Source organism: Colobus angolensis, unplaced genomic scaffold, assembly GCF_000951035.1.
Source record: "Colobus angolensis palliatus isolate OR3802 unplaced genomic scaffold, Cang.pa_1.0 Scaffold459, whole genome shotgun sequence".
Classification (NCBI taxonomy): domain Eukaryota; kingdom Metazoa; phylum Chordata; class Mammalia; order Primates; family Cercopithecidae; genus Colobus; species Colobus angolensis.
The window spans coordinates 517,330-525,336 of NW_012118032.1; positions in this window are offsets into that span (position 1 = coordinate 517,330).

An 8,007-nucleotide genomic window follows, 5' to 3' on the forward strand; every position below is an offset into this window, starting at 1 on the left:
AGAGAGAGAGAGAGAGAGAGAGAGAGAGAGAGAGAGAAGGAAAGAAAAAGAAAGAAAGAGAGAAAGAAAGAAAGAGAGAAAGAAAAAAAGAAAGAAAAAGAGAAAGAGAGAGAGCCCGGCACCCTTTCACCTCTCTTTCCTCCTCCCTTCCAGGTGATGTGATGCCAGTCCCCCCTTCACCTTCCACCATGAGTGAAAGCTTCCTGAGGTCCTTACTGGAAGCAGGTGCTGGTACCACGCTTCTTGTATAGTCGGCAGGACCATGAGTCAAATAAACCTCTTTTCCTTATACATTACCCAGTGTTAGATACTACTTTATAGCAATATGAAATGGACTAAGACACCGACTTTCAAAGAAAAGATCGAACTAAATGAGGATTAATTTGGAAGATGCAAGATAAGGATTTTGAGTCTCTTAAGGTGCAGGAATACCAAAGTTGGGGCAGGGGGAACAAGTTCAGAATAAGAAAAGAATCCTCATGACATGTAACTGTGACATATCTGAGTGGCCATGGTTCCACCTGGCCTTATTGTCCTAGGAGGTGACCAGAGCAGACCTCTTCACTGACTGCATGCAACAGCACCTGGATAGGATTTCATAGTCCTATTTTTTTCCCCAGTGGCGTGTCCAGAAAAATTAGAGAAAAACACATGTGCAATCCTCTGTTTTCACACTCAGAAGTCCAATTTGTTTTAAGTTCTATACAAATCAAACTTTTCACAGGCTGTACTTTAACTGCTTTAAATTGGGAATTACTGAAGCTACTCCACCCAGCATGACATGCTCCATTGACAAATACTGTCTTGAGTCATTCATGCACCAGAATTTCTTGCTTGATTTTTTTTAATGCATTCATGTTTTATCTATCCAACAATTAATTCTAGAACAAGTACCTTATAGTGCCTTTACATTCCACAAATAAACTTGCAATCACAGCTCAGTGATTGCCAAGAGAGCAACATCTTTATCTTGAAGTGTATGAGTTTCTTATGGTTAGTGTAAAAAATGACTGCAAACTTAGCAGCTTAAAGCAACACTTAATGATCTTGTTATTTAAGAGGTGAGAAGTCCAACATGGATCTCTCTAGGCTAAGAAGGAAAGGTTAATAGGGCTGGTTCTCTTCTGGAAGCTCTAGGGAAACATTCATTTCCTTGTTCTATTTTATCTCCTAGAGACCACTTCCATTTCTTGGCTCCATGACCTCTTCCTCCACTGTCAAAGCTAGTGATGTTGAACTGTGTTGTCACATCTTTGGAAGTTGGAGGAACATTATCCTGACTACCATATGAAGTGATGAATCAAAATTACCATGAGGCCCTGGTCTTGATTTCTTCACATTTCTGCCTCGATTTTTTTTTTTCTGTGAAGGAACATTATTTGGAAGAATTTTTCATAGCATGTACTCTAACTCCCATTCTAGGAGTGAGTTACTGAATTTCTTTACTTGTATCCCAGACATGTTTCCACCAAGGTTTTTCAATCTTGAAACTATTGATATTTGGGGAAAGTTGGCATTTTGGACAGGATCAGTCTTTGCTCTCTCTCTCTCTCTCTCTCTCTCTCTCTCCCTCTGTGTGTTTTGGGGGCAGGGGTTGTGCTGCCCTGTGCACTGTAGGGTGTTAAGCAGCATCACTGACTTCTACCAAATGGATGACATTAGCACCTGCCCACCAAGTCGTGCTGACAAAAAATGTGTGAAGACATCGCTTGGTGTCTGCTAAGGGGAGAGGTCACCTCAGCTGAGAAACACTGGTTTACACTGACTGAAACAAAGAGACATGCATCAGCCTCTGACCATTGTGAATGAGACTGTCCAAGCTATAGTTATGTGATGGCTAATTTTATGTGTCAACTTGTGATGTCAAGAAAACTAGTGAAACATTATTTCTGGGTGTTCTGTGAGTGTGTTTCCAGAAGACATTAGCATTTGAATCAATAAACCCAGTAAACAAGATTGCCCTCATCAATGTGAGTGAGCAGTATCCAATTAATCAAAGGCCTGGATAGAACAAAAAGGCTGAAGAATGGAGAATCCCTTCTCTCTTCTGGAGCTGGGACATCCATCTTCTCCTGCCCTCAGACATCAGAGCCCCTTTTTCTTAGGCCTTTGGACTCAAACTGGGACTTACATGGTTAACTCCTCAGGTCCTCAGGGCTTGGGTTTCCATTAAAATAGACTGCTAGCTTTTTCTGGATCTCCCTTTTGAAGACAGCAGATTGTGGGACTTTTCAGCCTTCATAATCATGTGAGCCAATTCTCTATAATAAATCTGTATCTATCTGTCTGTCTGTCTATCTATCTATCTATCTATCTATCTATCTATCTATCTATCTTTCTAATCTATTATCTATCCATCTTTTCTATGTATCTATCTGTTATTCTATCTATCTATCTATCTATCTATCTATCTATCTATCTATCTATCTATCCATCCATCCTATCCATTCTATGTATCTATGTATGTATGTATCTATCATATTTCATCTACCTATTTATCGATTATCTATCTATCTACCCATCTATCTCCTCTTGGTTCTGTTTCTCTAAAGAGTACTGACTAATAAAAGATAGTTTACTATGAAGTTGAAAAGCCATTGGTTTAGACATAAACAAAGTTTTCTACATATACTTGGAGAGAGAAAAGAAGAACAGGTCAACAAGAAAGAGGTGTTTGGGAGCTGTATGGATGTCTATTCTCTGTTGGTGTTCGATGAAAACTTCATTGGGCAATCTCTATCATTGGGAGGTTGTCACGGGTGTTCTGAATCTTTGCTTATCTCATAATTGACATACCTTATGGGCACAAACACTGTCTAAGAGCTGAAAACCATTGATGGGTCACTCATTCCTCAGCTGGCGAAAAGGTAGTAACCAGAGAAATTTCATACCATGCTAGACTGTGTGGAGCAGTCCAACTCTATTTTTTTAGACTTTTATTTTTTTACACTGTACATGTGCAGGTTTGTTATATAGGCAAATTGTATCATAAGGGTTTGGTATACAGATTATTTCATCACCTGAGTAATAAGCATAGCATCTGATAGGTAGCTTTTTGATACTCACCCTCCTCCCACCCTTCATCCTCAAGTAGGCCCTGATGTTTATTGTTTCCTCCTTTGTGGCCATGTGTACCCAATGTTTAGCTCCCACTTATAAATGAAAACATGCAGTATTTGGTTTTCTGTTCCTGCATTAGTTCGCTTAGGATAATAACTTCCATCATCTCCATTCGTGTTGCTGCAAAGGCCATGATCCCATTCATTTTTATGGCTGTGTAGTGTTCCATGGTGTATATGTACCACATTTCCCTTATCAGTCTAACATCGATGGACATTTAGGTTGATTCCATGTCTTTGGTATTCTGAATAGTGCTGCAATAAACATATATATGTGCATGTATCTTTATGGTAGAACAATTTATATTCCTTTGGGTATATACCCAGTAACGGCATTGCTGGGTCAAATGGTAGTTTCGTTTTGAGTTCTTTGCGAAATTACCAAATAAACAATTCAACTCCCGATTGCATGAAAGGAGTCCTTTAATATGGGGATATCACCCAAGACAATTTCTCAGGGCCCTTTTCTGTTTTACTATAGAGTTGACCTTTGGACAATGCAGGGGTTAGGGGTACTGACTCCCTGCACAGTCAAAAATATGTATAAACCTTTCGTGTCCTCCATGACTCAACTACTAATAGCCTATTGTTGTCTGGAAGCCTTATCACTAAACACTTGATTAACAAGTATTTTATATAATACATGTATTATATACTGTATTGTTACAATAAAGCAAGCTGTGGAAGAGAAAATGCTATTAAGAAAATTATAAGGGAGAGAAAATGCATTCACTGTTCGTTAAGTGGAAGTGGACCATCATAAAGATCTTCACTTCATTGTCTTCAGGATGAGTAGGTTAAGGAGGAGGAGAAAAAAGAGGAGTTGGTCTTTCTGTCTCAGGGGTTGCAGAGGTAGAAGAATATCTGTGTGTGAGTACACCTGCATCGTTCAAACCTATGTTGTTCAAAGGTCAACTGTGCTAGATAGAGAGCTGGTGATGGGTACCAACCAATTATAGTAGTTTAGATATGTGATGTCTCTCTGAAATGGAGTGAGAAACTCAGAACTTTTTATGAGCTTCAAAAACATGTTGTAAAATATTTGAAATAAGGGGTTTATGCCTCGTTCCCACTGGCATAATTAGCAGAAAAATCTTGCAACTGGCGAATGGGTTTCTTTGTTATGTATGGGCACTCAGTGACTGGTAAACAGTCAATTTAAAGTGAACGATGAAAAAAGATGAAAAAGAGTTATAAATGCTTAACTGTTTCAGTGATTTTAATTAAAACATTTGTCATGCCTGAAGCTAATTAGTAATTACTTAAGCTCTTTATTATGTCATGCTAAGGAAACATTACTCTGAGTTTCAGAGCAAATTTGAGTTTCAAGTAAATAATTGTTTAAGTCAGAATTAATTAGTTCATAAATTATGTAGCCACAAGATCATTTTAATGAACTTAAGTTTGTTAATAAATGCGTCAAGGTCTTCTTTTCTCCAGTACTAAAGTGCATATTGTTTGATAATATTGAATATAAAAATAAAATACACAATGATTTTAGATACATTAAAATGTTTTCTATGCATGGTATCTATGGTGTCTAAGAATGAAGTATATTACTTAGAAGATATTTTAGTATGATGATAGGCACATTAAAAAGTTCAAAAATTAAAATAAGCTTACTCTTTTGTATGCTTATATGAGGAGATGAAATTGTAAAATGTTTTGGAAGTTTAGTATGTGATACAGTGTTTCAAGATTGTAAGACTGCAGATACAAAACCTTCTTGGAGTACTTGTTTGTTTGGTCATCTTTCAAAGGAAGCAATACTGAGGAACTGATAAATTGATGATATGAATCCTAGTTGGTTCATAATCCCTACCTGTGAAGCAGGTTGACAGTGTACTGGTTACTTGCTTGCGTTTGGTAAGAAAGAATGCACCCCCTCCTTGCCCAACACACACAAAATTACATAAAGTGAATTTGTTACTTACAGATAGGTAGAATAAGACAACAGAAACCTAGGATTTATAATGAGCCAGTTCCCCAAAGTTTGGGAAAGCTGCCTGGGGTGAATGGAATCTCAATGGCATGTACTTCATTTGCATAATGGCTGAGCGATCCCTGAAAATAGCTTACTCTGTGTTTTATACCCCAGGGGAACATGATTTGCTGGGATAAAGTGTTTCAAGACATCCTGTTCTAGGAGGAAGTGGAATAGAGTTCTGGTTGTCTTGGCCAGTTTCTTCCCATCTCAGGATGTTGAATTCTCAGCACATTCTACAATTATTTTGAGAACTACAAGTGAGAAAGAGGAGGAGGGGTGAACAGTTGGGTAGCTGAAGCCATCTGGGGACTTGCGCTGCACCACACTTATGTAAAACCCAAATTACTATCATCATAATTTCTCTTTGAGGTTCAAGAGTGTAACTGATTGAATTTTATACATGTCGGAGTATCCATGTCAAAGTATACATTATCAATAGGTCTTTAAACAGATGACTAGTTTGTAGAAAATCTGTACAACATGGTTAAAAATAGAAGCAAGATACAATTCAAGGAATAAAAGCTACTGAATCATTTGAGAGAAAGCAAGAAGAGTGTATTCTGACATCTATTAATTACACATTTATAGCAGAATAGGATATTCATGGAGACTGCATGCAGGTGCAAAGAGAATGTAACTTCTTTATGATTCCAAAACTATTTTGTCCTCTTCTGTATGACCTCAGCTTATTTAGTTCCAATTAATAAAACAACATTTTAGTGTAGTGCTGTCATCTTGGTCTGATTAAAAAAAAAACCCATCTGGTCTGTAGGTAAAGACAACCTTTGTTCCAAGTTTTGTGTTTAAAACTCTTTGTATTCTTTTTCACGGTGGCTTTTGTGTGAACGTTAGAGGGCTGGGACTTAAGTAGGGGGAGGACACAAAGGTGTCAGGTGCTCCCTGGTGTTTGCTCTATAGGGAGCTTGTCTGAGCTTTCATTAGTCTGGAGACCTCTGAGGACCTGCTGGTTCCACCCATATGGTCCACATTTCCTTCTGAAGACTATTTCTCATTCTAGTAGGTGCTCCAAAAAGCCATGGCCATCTCCCCTTGCTGTTTGGGCTCCTTCTTTGCTCTTTCTGGGTCTACACAATCTGTAAGATCTGGCTGGGACCACTTTCGCACACTGAGTTCATTGAGTTTGCCATGCAACCCCCATCTACAGAGCTAAAGATTTAAACTGTGTGCTTGTTTATTTTGTATTTTTCTTTTTAAAATCTAGGCCCTTTACAATGAATCATCCATACTAAAAATATGTGTGTTTTTCAATTTCTTTTTTTATCTTTTCTTATGGGTTGAATGGTGTTTCTGCAAAAGCTATGTTGAACTTCTAGTATGTGCTACTTCTGAATGTGACCTATTTGGAAATAAGGTCTTTGCAGATGTAGTCAAGTAAAGATGAGGTCAGTAGGGTGGACCCTAATCCAAGAAGACTGATTTCCTTATAAGAAGAGGAGATTAGGACACAGACACACACAGCGGAGAAGGCTATGTGAAGACAGAGGCAGAAGTTGAAGTGATGAGGCCATAAGCTAAGAAAAACATGGAGCCGCTACAAGATGGTTACTTTTAGGTGTCAACTTGATGAGGTTAAGAGATGTCTAGATAGCTGACCAAGCATTATATCTGGGGATGTGCTGTTTCTGGAAAAGATTAGCATTTAAATCAGTAGATTGAAGAAAGCAGATTGCCATCTCTAATGGGAGTAGACATCATCTAATCAGTTGAAGGCCCAGAGAGAACAAAATTGCAGAGGAAAGGTGACTTTACTCTCTCTGCTGTAGAGGAAAGCTGAGACATCCATCTTCTCCTGCCCTTGGACATCAGAACTCTAGATTCTTGGTTGTTCAGAGTCTAAGACTACACCAGTGGCTTCCTCCAGTTCTTAGGCATTTGGCCTTGGGGTGAAGATTGACATTATTGGCTTCCCTGGTTCTCCACATTGCAGAGAGCCTATGGGAGACTTCTTGGTTTCCATACTCATGGGCGCCAATTCTTCCAACAAATCCCCTCTTCTATTTCTGTATCGTGTATTGGTTCTGTTATTCTGGAGAACTTGACAATGTACACCAGAAGCTGCAGGAGCAAGGAAAGATTCTTCCCTACAGCCTTCAGGGGGAGGACAGCCCTGCAAACACCTTAATTGTGAACTTTTAGACTAAGGAACATTGAGAGAATACATTTTTTGCTGTTATAAGTCACCCAGTTTGTGGCACTTTGCCGTATCAGCCCCAGAAAACTAATCCTGTTCTATATAAAAATGAAAAAGAATGAAGGCAGAAACCGGGATGGTCCCACACTATTTGTAGAAGGATTCAGGATGACTGATTTTTCTCTGTCTACTGTGGCTTCCTTTTCTTTCTTTATTTTTCTTTTTTGCTACTTCCCCAGAGCAGGGTGATTTTATGAATAAGAGGGTTATCTTATATCACTCGTCATTCGGATCCCATAGATAGTTTACTTTCCTTTCAGATGGTATTTAGTTCATGGGCAGCAAATTAAGCATTTAAAATACACATCATGAATATAAGTTGAGTTACTGCCTAATGCAAGGGCTTAAAATCTGGGAGCATTCACCTTTGGATGCATGCATGAATAAGTGAGTTGGTTTAGTGGCTTTCACACTGTCTTGCTAATAGATACTTGGTAAAACCACTTGATGGGAAGAATAGGTGTCAGTCCTCACTGTACACTTTTTAGTTCTGTGGTGTCAATGAAGTCTCTTCATTTCTCTAGACCCCAATTCTGCACCAGGTGGCAGGGGAGAAAGCATCATTTACCTGTCTCCAGTGGAAAGTTGAAAGAGATAAATTTAGAAGGCCACCTCCACAATGGTTATTACAAAAAATTAGATACATATAGATGATCATCTAATACCAATGCATATGTGTGAGGAGGAGG